At 49.3% G+C, this 14870-nt stretch overlaps 1 protein-coding gene across 2 annotated transcripts in view; it reads left to right on the top strand.

Moving 5' to 3' along the window:
* TTC3 (tetratricopeptide repeat domain 3) overlaps positions 1-14870 on the top strand; it is a 2698168-nt gene that overhangs the window by 975562 nt on the left and 1707736 nt on the right. The gene's annotated exons all lie outside the window — the stretch shown is intronic.

Below are 14870 nucleotides of genomic sequence, written 5' to 3'. Positions count from 1 at the left end.
TACAGATTGGGCTGGTCTATGAACTTCAAGAAGTCTCAGGTTTCACTGTCCCAGTGTATGAGTTTTCAGGGTGGTCTTTTACACTCGCCTGGGAAGGGGATTCTTGCTCAGAGATAGTGGCACACATCTGCATGTGTGCACACATATCCATGTGTGCCACTCTATCTCTGGTCCATGTCCTCCAATCATAGGAGAAACATTCGTCCTCCGCCTTCCTACGCATGCTGGGCCTCATGGCCTCCTGAATACTTAAGTGCTGAAGGCACAGCTGCGCATGAGGTTGCTTCAGTGGCTCAGTTTCTAATGGATTCCTTCCTTTCACAGATTCCTCATCTATGATATTGTATTTACAGTGCAGCTGTTCTTTAGAAACGTTTCTGCCACAAGGGGGCGCAGTGCGGCTGCGTTCGACTTCTCTACGCACCACAAGGCAGACATGACATCAGGGCCAGGATCTATCGCTGTGCTGCGCCCTGTGACTTCAGTTCCTTTTTCCACACACTCTGTTCACTTCGAGAAAACCATGCACGATTGTGGCTGGCATATGTAGGCGTCTGATCACCCCAGAATTTGCCTATACTACCCGGGGGTGAAGCATGATAGCCAAGAATGTGGTTCTTGCTAATTCATGCATCTTAAGGCCCTCAGGAAAAGGGTCTTAAAACTCTTACCGACTTCCACAAGGACAAGTGTGAAGATGCTCGGTCTTGTTAGCAAGGCATCTTCGCCAGGGCCCCAACTACTTCGGCCCTGGCACCGCCATTCGCTCCATTGGACCAGGTGCATTACCTCAGACTGGCAGTGCTCCCAAAGGGGAACACTCCCACATGCCTAAGGGCTAGGGCTGAGGACTCGATCTCCAGGTCCAGTTTGAATTGATGGGCATTCTGGACGCGGGAGCCAAAAAGGAAACAATGCTGCTTTTAATGCAGCTGTAGAGGCTCATGGGTTAAGTGATGGAGTGGTCTACCTCTGCACCTTCAGTTGATAGGGAACCATCAAAGAAACATCGCCCAGCACCCTGTGATCCAGCTTTCTTGTCCACCTATAACTAACCTGAGAGTTTGGTGGTGCATGCTGCTGTGGCCATGTCCACTTTTTCTACTCCACCTCCCCCAATTGGGAAAGTGAAAAATTGGATGCTTTGAGTAAGATGTTTCTCGGGTTTGTGAATGCCTCCAGTGCATAGGTGAAGTTCTTTTAGTCTTTTATCCATTGCAGTCACGGTTGCTGATCACATTCCTGAAGTTGACATTAGAGGGAGCGTCTTTGCTCTTGTCCAAGATAGCAAGGAGGCCTCCCACCTGATTCTACAGTCTGGACTTGACCCAACAGAATGTTTTGGGTTGCATGATATGAAGCAGAAGACCCAGTGGGATACAGGGTCACACAGCCGCTCTCTAAAAAACCCAATCAGGGTATATAAGTTATTTAAACTTTCCAGAAAATTGATTGAATCCAAGGCATGAAATGTTTTTATGTTCAAAAAAATAACAACCATTGAAGTTCAGTTGTTTTTCCAAAATCCTTTTATCAACAGTTTTGTCAAAGAAAGATGAGTCTCATAATATGAGAAGTCACTAGTACTTTCTTAGTGAGGAAGAAAACGCCACTTGCATTTTACATCAGACCAAAAATTGCCAATGCATTTCGGAATTACATTTCCTTCATCAGGGCAAGTCTGTAAATAACGTGTGCAAATTTATAACATAAAGAAAATAGTACATCATAGTGCACAGTCACATCAATATCAAAATATAAGGGACATACCAATCCATTGAAGTAGCAGAAGTAGTCAAGATTGGGTGATGGATGGAAATGGAAAAAGAAAAGAAAACAATGAGGATATGTTCGCTATGAGTTTAAAGATAACAAAAAATGTGGTGTGCATTTTACCTGACAATGGTAGATTACATGCATGGGTTGCATGATGGCCACTAGTATGATTATTTGCTGCCATTATTTGATGCATACGTCAGTCTTCGCCCAGTACATCTAAGCTATGCTTCTGGACATCCCCTTTCATTGATTTAACATCTTTGCGGCTACTGGTGATGAATCCTTGCAGACATTTTAGACATCCAAGGTGACTGCATGCAGCAACCCACGACACCATATGACAGAGGTTGTCGGTTTCCCACCTCTGCCCCCTATGCTCCTCGAGGGAGGGGTCAGTCTGCCCCAGGAAGATTTCAGAGCAGATGTTTCCCAAAGAGTATACGTGACCCAAAAGAAGCAGTTGCTGTCCCTTTTGGCCATTTTCAGAAACCAAAGGGTGTCTCACCTGCTAGTCCCCAGGGATCTCTCTCTCAGGTGGCCAGAGCACGGCCATCGCCTTTGGATCCAGACCCTTGGGTGGACCAGTGCGCCAGGATCACCTGGGTGAGGGGTGTGCAGGGAGTGGGGGAGAGGCAGCCGATGGCGAGACGTGGTATCCCCCCCCTTTCCTGTACTGATGATCCCTCTTATTTCCCCGGATTCTCCGAAGTCCGAACTCCCCCGCTCCCCTTTCACACAAACTCTGGGCCGAGCAAGAGGGCGAATGAGAGTAACAATGCTAACTCTTACATATTGCATTGGACATGTCCTGTTAATTGGGTCAGACAAAGTCAGGCACTTGGCTGGAAGTGCATACATCTGATACCAATTAGCTCTCCCCACACAGATAAAAGGCGGAACATAGAGACACACTCTGAGCAAGGTGGATTAGGAGTAAGAGCAGAACTTAAGAGTCGAAGGCGAACCTACTGGAGCAGAGCAACAGACTGAAAGACTAGAGTCACGGGTGGAAGAGGCCGCGAAAGTCACGTGGCGAAGGCCGAATCCCAAACAAGAAGGATGCATTGTTTTTCAAGGACGCCAGTGACCCTCCCGGGTGAACGGCAGAGTTGGGTAGGCCAGGCCAAGCCTTTGGTACTAACCTTGACTCGTAAACTGAAAGACAGTAAAGACAAGAAAAACGCACACAGCCGGTGAGTTGACAAGCAACATGAGGCTGGTGTGTGCTAAAGAAAGATTTAAGTGGCAACATTATATGGCACAATTGAAGGCTGCACTCGTGTGGATTAGACGCGAAGAAAGGCAGACCTGCAAATGAACCTTGAAGTAACGATAGCTGGAAAGTCAGCGATACTGAGTGGTCCGGCGAAAGGAAGTAGCCCACTCGAAGGTCTCAGTGAAAGGTGAAAAGTTTGTAGCGAAATAGTGAACTGTAAAAGGGAGGTGATCAAAATTAACCCAGAGAAAAGGTGAATGTGGAATTTTGGCGTATAATACAGTGAGCTACCCAGACCAGGAAAAACTGGGGCAAATAACATGCGAGTTGAAAGCTGAAAAGTCAGTGGTCCTACGGAGGTCTGTAGAAAAGAAACACGCACATTTTGAAAGTCTTAGACACGGTCTTTGAAACGGTCCGAGCCTGACTGTGGGAGACCAGAAGTGTAACAAGTAAGTAGAAGGGAACCCATAAAAGGAGGTGAATTGATCTTGGGCACGGGAAACCCTACAAGTGTTTTGTTTTGCTGTGAAATGTCTGAGCCTGACTGAGGGAGACCAACATGTGAAACTTTTGGTGAACTGTGTTTTGGAAAGTAAGACTTTTTGAAGGAGATCTTTCTTCCCCTCGCTGCTCCTCTGCTTTCGGCTAATCACACTGCACTTTCATCATAAGGCATCACCCGTGCAGCCGGGTGTACCATGGATAAAGGATTTTTTTTTGGTCTGTTTTCATAAAGCAAATATCTAATAAAAAAAAAAGTATAACTTTTTTAACATGGCTGGCCAGGTGAGCCTCGATCCACGTTTTGAACTGCCTTCTGTAGTACGAACCTGAGCCAGAGTGTATCATCTTGCCTACAGGGAACACCTTAATCTGTGCTGTCCGACGTAGGGAAGAGAGCTGACTCGGCCACCTTTATTCTTTGTATTTGAACACTATCTTTCCTTTGCGTACATATTCTCCTTTTGACACTTTTTGTACAAGATATAGGGCAGGCAATAAATTGTTAGTATAGGCCATTTTTATTTGATGGACTCAACTAGGACTGTTTTATTTATGATTTGATGGTCGAGACTGCTCCCATCCTAGCTATAGCGCAAAGTAGGAGTTTCTCCAACCCCATTGAAACTACAAAAAAGGTTTTCAAATGGTACCTTTTCTGTCGGTGTCATACTTGTCATACCATGCCGCCCTTCCAACATCCAATTACACTATTAGGCCTGGATACACTCTTTGAAATAAAACCAACAGGTAAGTTGTACCTTCAAACTACTCTTATGTACATATATACAATTAAAATAGGGCAACACCTGCTCATTAAGATGAGTTAGTTAATAAAAGAAGCAACTGGGAGGATAAGCTAAGGACACAGAAACGTTCCCAAGTGGAAAAGGCTTCTAGAAATGCTAGATTTACGCTGATTCAATACAGTATACATATTTTATTGTTTAAAGTGCAAACCCAGCTGGAGAGCAGTGAAGGGCTTTTAGTTGGAAGCCAGCATTTGCGCTGGCGTCTTAACAGTAATGCAGTACTATGAATTGAGGATTGGGTGGCCATTGGGTGTAGTCCTTGGTCAGGTGTTGTTGGAAAAGCTATGTTTTGAGAGCTATGCTAAATTGGAAAATTGCGGGGTCATTACGAGCAGGTACCAGGATCGATTTCCAGAGGGTCGGTGTGTGACAAGACGAGGATTGTTTGCTGTCCTCTTTTTGCAGACAATTTGTGATTCAAGCCGGTTTGTCAATTTGCTGTCTGAGGAATGTGTGATACCAGATTTGTGAAGCTTAGCTGGCAGGTAAGCTGGTGTGCTACTTGTGTCTGCTTTATAGATTCTACAGAATCCTGTCCTGGAGAGGAAGCCGATGTTGTTCGCATAGGACTCGTATGATTCAGCCAAATTTCTGCATACCCGTAATAATACCTGCTTGGGCCTGGTAGACCTCTTTTAGGGTTGTCAAGTGAGCAGCTGGGAGCCGCATCAGCGCATTTCCTCCATCGATGTGCGAGAGCCCAAGGGCCTGCACTACGATCTGAAAGACCTTTAGCAGGATGAAGGGTTTTATTTGTTCGGAATCCAAGAGTTGTGGATCAAATCCTTCTAGGTGCATATCATTGAGCCATTGTTGAACAACTTGTTGTATAGCGGGGGCAATATGAGGACGAATTCAGTCTTGGATGGGTTAAGTTTGAGATAGTCAGTCGAAATGCTAGACTGAATGATGGCTAAGTAATCAGACAGATGACTTATGTCCTCTGAGCCTTCTACTCTCAGGGTCAGCTGAGTCTTGTCTGCGTGTTGGTGGATGCCTGGATCAGGATCTTTGAGGAATATGCCCGGAAGCTCCATAAAAAAGTTAAAAAGGATTGGTGAGCGGATGGAGCCTTGGGGGATTCTGCATGAGACTGGGAGTCGGAACACAAAAGTTTTCATCTGGACCGGCTGGTGTCTGCCGAGAAGTAGGAACCTATTCAGGACAGTTCTAGAGAATCTCATCCTGTCGACAAGGAAGGAGATTAGGAAGTGATTGTCAGCTGTGTCTAGTGCAGTGAAAGTTCAAAGAAAGCATAAGTGGCCCATAGCCACGATTTGGAGGGCATCATCCATCACCTGGATGGGGGCCATCTCGATGCTAAACTTGCAGCGGAACCCTATTTAGGAGGTGAAGTTGTTTGATTCGGGTAAGTAGTTGTCTGGCGACTAGTTTTTCCAAGATTTTGGCGATGTACTTGAGGTTCGTAATAGGCTGATAGTTGGCCAGGCCATCTGGGTCTTGGGTTATTTATTACGAGGTCCTATGAGACCAGTCTTGAGTGTCTGGAAATGATCCTTCTGTGAGGCCTGCATTAATGATGCTGAGGAGCGCGTTGAACCCATCAATTTCTTTATGATGAAGGCAGGAATTGTATGGTCAGAGTAGGAAGTAGGAGAGTAGAATTTGCTAAAGGTGCATCAATCTGTTCAATGTGAAAAGCGTGCTTTGATTGTGGTTATCGGCTTGAGACTCGTGGATGTTAAAATCTCAGTGAAATTCATTATTAAAGTTTTCTAATTTGGCAGAGGAGATTAAGTTGGAGATGCCGGCAATGGATTTGTCACTCCTGCAAGGTGATCTGTAAATGGGGTGGAAGGTGATGGATTCCTTGTGAGATAAAGGGAACCGGCAGGCGAGTGATTCAAACAAGCTTCTTCTGGGAGAGAGGATGGTGGAGCATGGCCAACCGCTCCTGTGGATGACTGCCACTCTGCTTCGTAGCCAGTCAGCAAGTCGGATGCAGTAGCATTGCGCTAGGAGGACATCAAAAATATGGGTGGGGGGGTGGGGTAAACCATGTGCACTGATGATCAAGTATATAACGGTAAGGAACACCCTTGAAACTGCACACACTTAATCCAAGTGTCTCATGAATGACCCAGTTGTCCACAAGGTCATGTTTATTACTGGCACATGATATTGGAGTGTCCGGCACTAAAGAAATACTGGCATAACGCACTGGCACAAGGATCCTTTGACTGTAACCAACATTTGATAGATTAACATGCTGTGAATATTCCCCGTCGTCAGGCTGGGAATCCTTAGTTACTTTTCGATTCCCCCTGCCCTTGTTATGGGTGTTTTTGGTCCCTACCAATGGAACCTCGAGTAGCTTTAGACTAGACCCTCCTCTCCCTCTCAGATTTTAACTGTGTGTTTAGCTGAGGGAGTTCTCTGTTTTTTCCACAGTTAGAATTCTAGGTTAAGACTCTTCAAATACAAAAGTTTTCAAAGAAAAGAACATTTTATCCACAATCAAGTACATACTTCAAGGTGAGGAAGTTTCGTCTGGGGAAGGAAGGCAAAGGGTTACCCCTCTTAAAGCCCTGTGCCACTTGTTGCCTCAAAAATGTGTATGAAGGAGATAAGCACACCGACTGCATATAATGCCTCTACCCCCACAACAGTTGAGAGTTGCACTATCTGTCGAGTTCTTGGCTCCAAGACTCTGAAAGATAGAAACAGAAGGCTCGTCTGCTGGCTCAATGAAGGAAACTATACTGAATACCCCTCCAACTTTGAGTCGACCAAGAGCATGGCTTCTCCTGCAGAGAAAGGGCAGCGGTCGAGGAAAAGGGCCAGGTTGGAAGTGTGATGCTGGAAATGCATAGGAGGGACAGGGCCTCTTGTCCTTGTCCTGTACTCCCTTATGCGTGTTATGTGTTGTACTCCTACTTCCTGTCCCCTTTCCTCCATACTGTTTGGGCATCCCTCGCTAGGGACGGGAGACGGAACCTTTTTCACCGGAAAAATCAACTTCCTCTTTAAATTTAGATGCGCGCAGGGGCACGGCCCCGGGAGCATGCGCTCCCCTGACTCCGCCCACCGGTGCCACTCCCCAGTCCTCTTTTCCGCGTCAGCAACACAGACCGCTTTTACCAGGGCTTGTCATGATCCTTGCCCCTGACCCTCACTGGCAAGTCAGCTTCCCAGCTAGGGCCAGGTTCCGGGCCTCTATTGTGGGCTCAAGGCCCTTAGCACCTCATCCAAGACTCTGAGTCGGTCCAGGCGCCTTTGGCGACCAACATTAGGATGGGACTATTTACATGGGACTACTTTATTTGGAGACTTCAGCTAACATGGAGGCACTCACTGTTAGGCAGAAACCTGTGCAGTTCCCTCTGGGACCACTGCAAAAGATTTAGGACTACAGGTGTTTGGCAGTAAACCCACTTGGTAGCAGTCTGTACCACACAGATTCACTTGGTAGCTGTGGCTGAGCAGTCAGACTTCCCTCAAGAAGAGTTAGGCAGTATACAGAGTATTCACAATAGGTCAAGAGCACACAATAGAACAAGTAAACAATGACCAGGGCTTGGTGTAAAAGAGATATAATTATTTATTTAAAACCACATCTAGAAAAACACAGGCACTAATAGTAAGCAATTCAAAAACACGGTCACTAAAAGATATACACTCCTTTAAAAGAATATTAGACAAGTCTTAAGTAAAGCCCCACTTATTTTCAGACAGCGGTGAGCGCTTAACGTAGATGGCACTCTAATAGTTCGTTTTAAAAAGGGAGAGAAAAGCAGAGAACAAATTGAAACAGATCCCAACACTTTTACAAGAACAGAACAAGAGAGGCAGGCAAAGTAAAACCGTGAATTCAGAGTCAGTAGGCCGTATCCGCTTTAAGGGGATCGAAACGAAATGTGTCCAAGGTCACACGGTTGCAGTGCACAAAAGTTTTGTAATGGTTCAAAAAGGAGTTGGATCAAAGAAAGGGACCAGTTAGAGGGTCAAGGCGGCCAGCCCAGTCCAGAAGGTTAAGGAGTTATTATTACCTTGTAGCAATCTTTAGAAAGGGAGGCCTGGCAGACACGGTACCTTAAAGTGGTGAGAACACTCCAGCAGGGGCAGTTGTTCCTGGCAGCGGGTGCAAGTCGGTGCTTCGTCCGGGGGGAAGAGAGGATCTCGTCGTGTAGGAAGACGGGAGTCTGTTGCACTGCCAGGGAAGAAACCAGCCGCGGAGTTTCTCAGGTACAAGGAGCGGTCCGTTGATTCGCGGTTCAGTGGTGATTGGCTATCCGGCCGCCGGGGTGCTTGGCACGGGCAGTTCGACCACAAACCGGGCTGGGGTGCCAAGAAAGAAAGGTAAACTGGTTGTGCCCACCAGTCAGGGGAAGAAGCCCCTCCAGCCGGGAGATCTTCTCTGTCGTCGGGAAGTGGTGAGTCGGTTCCGCAGGGCTCCACCGGTGGTGTCGTCGTGGTAGGTCGGCTCAGCTTCTCCGTCGGCGGATTCTCAGGTCCTGTGGCGACTTCTGAAGTTCCAGTCCCCAAAGCCCTGCTTTTATGCAGCATACCCCCATTCACTCAGCCTAGCTGTCAATCAAACATGCTAAGTGGTGAGCCAGCCGGCTCACCACTTGGGCCAATCACACAAGAGTGCGACTTGAGTTACCAAGGTAACTCAGTCCATGGTGCCTAAACCCCCTCCCACACCCCCTGTGGTACCCAGACAGAGTGGCACCACTTTTGGAGGCTTCTGTGGAGAAGCCCGCCAAAAAGTGGAACAAAGGGCTCGACTTGGGTTGGAGTCACAGAAGAGAACACAAACGCCATTTTAGAATCGAGTCTTGGCAAAAAATACCAACCGGAGAATTCATATTAATTAAATAAACCGGCGGTATGTTCGAGGCTATGAAAATTAAATAATTAAAGTTGGTAGCCTCGAACAATGGGAAAATCCCATAGGGAAATATTTGCGGTCGAATATAAAAAGTAGTTTCCACTGCCACCAGCCAAAACTCGATCAGGGGGGACGGAGACGTGCCCCCTCGACTAACAGACCCCGAGGCAATCGAATTGCCCCGACCAGTACGTCCACAATATGATGGTTTGTACTGGTTTCTGTTAATAATTTGGGACTAGTAAAGCCAATGGTGACTTTACATGCCCTGAGAGACAGTAGTCAGTCCCAGGGTATGGAGTCTATGGTGGGGTGTCACTATTACACCCCTGTGTTACTGCACGGAGGGTGCTGTGTAACACACATAGTAAAAACACATGAGACCCTACGGAGTAAAGGACCCCATAGCGCATAAAACACATTACCAGTCAAAGGAATACCATAAATCATGTCCAAGAGTGGGAGAAAAAGAGTCTCACTCTTGGCAGGAGGAAAAAAACAAACTCCAGAAATCCAGCAAAGCTGCTGGGGGACTCACTAGGTTAGGAAATTCAGCCTAAAGAGAGAATTCTCCCTAACACTCGCATAGCTCAGGAACAAAGAACTGAGCTATGTTGTATAGTGCATAGGGTATGGCTGGGCCTGGGACTACTTTACCTGGACTAAACCACACCCAAACAGCAGAACACGCTTTGCGTTATTCTGCTTTTAGCAGCGTAATGCTCACTGTGTCCAGATTGGGTCTCCAGTGTTCTTTGATGCCACTTCACCTGACTCCACGAACCTGAAGAGAAAGAGAACATTGTTAACTTAACCTTACCTGTGATCAACATCCTGTCTTCAACTCAACTCATCCCCGGCAGCAGATTTCGCTTACCTGAAGATACTCAAGTCAGTGAACTCCACCGTCCCGGCGCCGCATGCTTTCTGGAATACAACAACCTGGAAAGAAGAGGGAGAAAGGCAGCATTAGGGAGCGCTTACTCACGTTTTCACCCGAACGACGAAAGCCACAAGATTCTTATCTGGTTAGTTGTCTTTTGGTCAGCATTGTTTCTGGACATCACGGCGCTCGGCGAAGTAGTACAGCGGCCTGAGAAGAAAGGGAAAAGACGCAGGTTAGCAAAATAAAAGGACAAAACAGCACCGCGCATTCACTTACCGGCTCGTGCTCATCACCAATCTGCACGACAATGCCGAAATATCTTTCCATACCTAAAGGGAAGAAGAAAGACGTTATTTAAATAAAGAACTGAATACCATGTCTGTAAAGCTGCAAACCTACCTTGTCAAAACAGAGTCGCAGCAGGCCTGGACTCCAGCAGGTCTCGCACCAGTGAAGTAACTTGGTCGCTGCACTCCCCTCATCAACGCGCCCCTGCCACGAGGAGCAGGACTGAAAACGCACCTCATAACAAATTAAGGTGAGGATAAGGCCCAGGGCAAGGGTTTGAATCCAAGGGAGGTGGTAAGGCACCCTACAAGAGACAGCCAAGTCCTGAATCCAGTTCTCCCTTATTTCAGGCCTCACTTCCATCTGGGAAATTACCCATGGATCGGGGAGAGGGCTCGAGGTGCAAGCCATCCAACCAGGGCTGAGTGGTGTCCCCGTGGATACCAGGTGAGCGTAACATGCTCCTGGGGTAAGCCCCCAGCCTAGCAATTCCATTCGCTCTTCCCTGGAGAAGTACTTTTGTCTTCTTTTTTTCTTGTCTTTATTCAGATACCTCTTTCCTCTGGCGCCATGCTCCTCCCCGGCGCTCGTCGACCTCAGTGGGCTTCAGCAGGTATCCAGCCTGCATGCGGCTCTGCCCTACGTCCGAACCCACACTCTTTGCCTCAGTTGCCTCAGCCCCGACCACGGCTGAGAGGGTTGTACAGCATGTGACGTGCTCCTACCACACGCTCTGAAGAACAGGGTGGCTCGGTGGAGGGAGCTCTTCGGAAGGTCGCCTCCAGAGGACTTGAAGGAATTTGTCCGACACAAGTCCATGCCTATGGTAGGAGTACCATTTTCATCCGCACCCCGCAAAAGCGACTCCTTCCCCAGGAAGCGCACGAGCGGGAGGGACCTTTCAGGTCCTAGCATTCAGCTACCGGCCTCCAGGATGAAGGGTCCGCGAGATCCTACCGGTGACGTCACAGAGGGGCCACAAGGTTCTACTACCGGGTTTACGCCAGAGGGGCTATGCCCTAGTACCCGACAGATGCCTGAAGGGGCGCGTGTGCGCAGCACTACCAGCGCCACAGCCAAGGGCACTCAGCCTACCACGCCCCGTCCTGAGGTGCAAGGTAGGCCTCAACCTCCACCGCCAAGAGTTCTGGAAGAGGCAGGGCCCAGCGCAGCAACCACCATGACTCAGGCACGTGGCATGCAGCCCGTCAAAATGGCCGTCAGGCCAGACAAAATGGCGTCTCTTCTGACACCATCCCCTTTCGGGGAACAAGTTTCCAGGTGGGATTGGTCTTCGCTGGGCACGTTGCCTACAGCATACCCTTCAGCGTCACAGGGCAGATGCACCCTGCATACAGCAAGACAGTGTGTGCCCAGGTCTCAAAACCTTCAGGGCTCTCCGCCCGTGCCCACACCAACAAGCGCTCCACCGGCCTGTGAGGACAGGTTTTTGAATAATTGCAGACACTTATGAGGTCTCCACAGATGGGCGTCATCCTCGGGGATGTGATCAAGGACATGCTCCCTCCGGTCCTGCCGCTAGCACCCGCCTCCACTCTGCCCTTGGTTCCAACACCTCTGGCTTCTATGCAGCCCCAGCTGCCCACGCCAGTTGCCACTACACTAGCCTCCATGCCTCCCCTAGTCCTGGCAGCTCCCTATCAGATGTCGCAGCAGCCGCAGGCTCCTGTCAGTACACTGCAGCCTCCGGCTCCCAGCACTCCTCCAGCTGCACCTGACCAACAGGACACATTGGTGGACACTGATGAGGAGGAGGACCCTGACACACCTTCGTCGGCCAAGGCATTTCATGAGTGGCTCACAGGCCTAGCCGAATACTTTGGGCTTCCACATCCCGAAGTTGAACAACAAGAGCGGGGGTCTTGGCAGAGGTCCACGCACTCTGCCCCACGGCTAGAACAGGGAATCAAATGCATAAGGATGTGGTGGCACTGACTAAAAAAGGATGGCTTAAAACTCATTCGGCCTAGCCTACCAACGGGCGCCTCAACACCAATAACAGGCAGTTGGAGCGAGATCCACTCTTGCTGTCGACACATCCTCATCCGCACTCCTCTGTGATCGCTGCGTCCTCACTCTACTCCAAGCCACAATCTTCCTCGGCTACATCAGCCTCGGCACTCCTGGGTAAGGATGAGATGATCCTGTAAGTATACGGAAAGAAAATCTATTCCAACGCTTCGCTTCATTTTAGTCCAATGCGTACGCTATGCTCACTGCTGTCAGCCAAAGGCTTTGGTGGGAAATAGCTGACTTCCTTCTGGAACTTGCAGTACAGTCGGGCACGCTTCAAGGCGGAGCTGGTGGAAGCAAAGATTGTAGCACAGGACAAAAAGGAGTCCATGGTGGCTACATTGACGCCTCAGGTTGTGCCATCTGCATTGCTATAGACATGAGAAGAACGGCATGGCTACGGGCTACCAAGTTCAACCCTGACGACCAGGAGCGCATACTGGACCTTGCTTTTGAGGGTGGCGATATGTTGCATTCCACTACGGACGAGGAACTTTTATAAGAAGAACAGTTCCCAGACTGCCAAATCCTTATTCATCCTCACGAAGTACACTCCTAAGGTCTACAGCCAGACGCATGACCGTTCCGACAAGGGTCAGTACTTCTGAGGGTTCCTGGGCTGCCAGGAAAGACGGTCCAGGCAGCCGGACCGCTCTCCGAGCCAGCGCTGCTGCACGCAACACAAGGCGGTGCATAAGGGCTTTTTCAGTATCCCCTCCTCAGCCCCAGACGGCAAAAAGGGATGACACGCTCAGCGGATCCACGAGTCTCTGGTGGGGGGCAGGCTTGCCCTTCACTCTCAACACTGGCTTGCAAGGGTTGCGAACCCCTAGGTCCTATCCGTAGTGCCCACAGGCTTCCGCCTACCTCTACCTCCTTCTCCTCTCCTCCCACAGATTTGGACGGCAACTCTGTTGCCGGAAATGTGCTCTCTCGTAGAGAGTCAGGTAGTGGAGGAAGTCCAGCCTCTCAGCGGGGTCTGGGCTTTTATTCACGGATTTACGCCATACACAAGAAGGACCAGGCGGGCCTGAGGGGTGGTGGACCTTTCCACCCTGAATCTTTCCCTTCCTCTTCAAAGTTCAAGATGGTTACCCCAGCGTTTATTGCAGAGACATTGTGCAAGGGAAACTGGATTTGCTCCCTGGATCTCAAGGATGCGTACTTGCACGTCCCATCTGGCAACCCAACCGTTCCTTCCTGAGGTTCAGGATCATGGGTTTCCATTTCCAATACAAGGTTCTACCCTTTGACCTCAATTCAGCCCCCAGGATCTCTACAAGACTGATGAACGCAGTGGCAGCCCTTCTCAGGGCCCAAGGTCACCACGTCTATCCATACCTAGACAACTGGCTGGTCAGGGCAAGGTCTCAGGAGGCAGTCCACCACACTGCCTCCACCCTCATGAATACTCTACACGAGTTGCGATTTTCCATCAATCTCAAAAATTCACAGCTGAGGCCTATGCAGAATCTAACGTTCCCAGGCCTCATCTGGAATACCAGCTCAGAGAGTTTTCCCCTTGGATGACAACATCACAGCCATCAAGAAGGTACCAACACCTCTTGGGTATCATGGCGGCATGTCTCCTTGCAATGCTGTACACGAGGCTCAAAATTAGACAATTACAGTTGCACTTTGCATCCTCCTGGAGTCAGGAGAAGGGTTCCCAGGCCTGGTCAGCATTCCACCTCATCTCCACCAGGGCTTAGTCTGGTGGAGCACGGACTACAACTTGCGGATTGGCAGGCCCTTCCGGCAACCAGCACCGCAGGATACCATCACCACAGACTCATCCCTGGAGGACAGAGTCTACTTGTACAGCCGCAGTGTCCATGGAGTTTGGTCCCTTGAGGAGCAGGAGGCCCACATCAACTGTCTCGAGTTGATGGCCATCTGGCTCGCTCTCAAAGCCTTCCTTCCGATGATCAGTGGCAAGACGATCCTCATTCAAACAGACATCTCCACCGGCATGTTTTGCATCATCACTCAGGGTGGCACCAGATCTCCTCCCCTCTGCACTCTAGCAGTCAACATTTGGTAGTGGGCTCTGGTTAACAGCATGCGCTTGGCAGCAACCACCTCTCAGGGGAGGCCAACCTGGAGACGGACAGTCACAGCAGGCTTAGTGCGGACAACTACGAATGGCAGTTGAACGAACATGTCCTTCAGGAGATCCTCGACAGATGGAGCCATCCTCTGGTGGATCTCTTTGCCACCTGGTCCAACAGGAGGTGCGCCCTGTTCGCATCCTGGCAGGGACAGGGCTGGGGCTCTGAGTGACGCGATGCAGATCCAATGGAACAACATGAACACGTATGCTTTGCCTCCCGGCATCTCCGTATCATCCTGATAGCCCCGTGGTGGCCCGCATGGCCATGGTTCTCAAAACTACTCAGCCTGTCGGAGCAGGCCCCAGTGCACCTTCCGCTAGGCCCAGCTCACCTCTCACAGAAGGGAGGCAGTCATTCACCCTGCCCTACAGAAGTTGTCCTT

The sequence above is a fragment of the Ambystoma mexicanum genome, chromosome 7p (genome assembly GCF_040938575.1).
Source record: "Ambystoma mexicanum isolate Mex_15411 chromosome 7p, UKY_AmexF1_1, whole genome shotgun sequence".
Taxonomy (NCBI): domain Eukaryota; kingdom Metazoa; phylum Chordata; class Amphibia; order Caudata; family Ambystomatidae; genus Ambystoma; species Ambystoma mexicanum.
The sequence above is the reverse complement of the archived record's forward strand: the minus strand, read 5'-3'. Positions and strand labels throughout refer to the sequence as shown.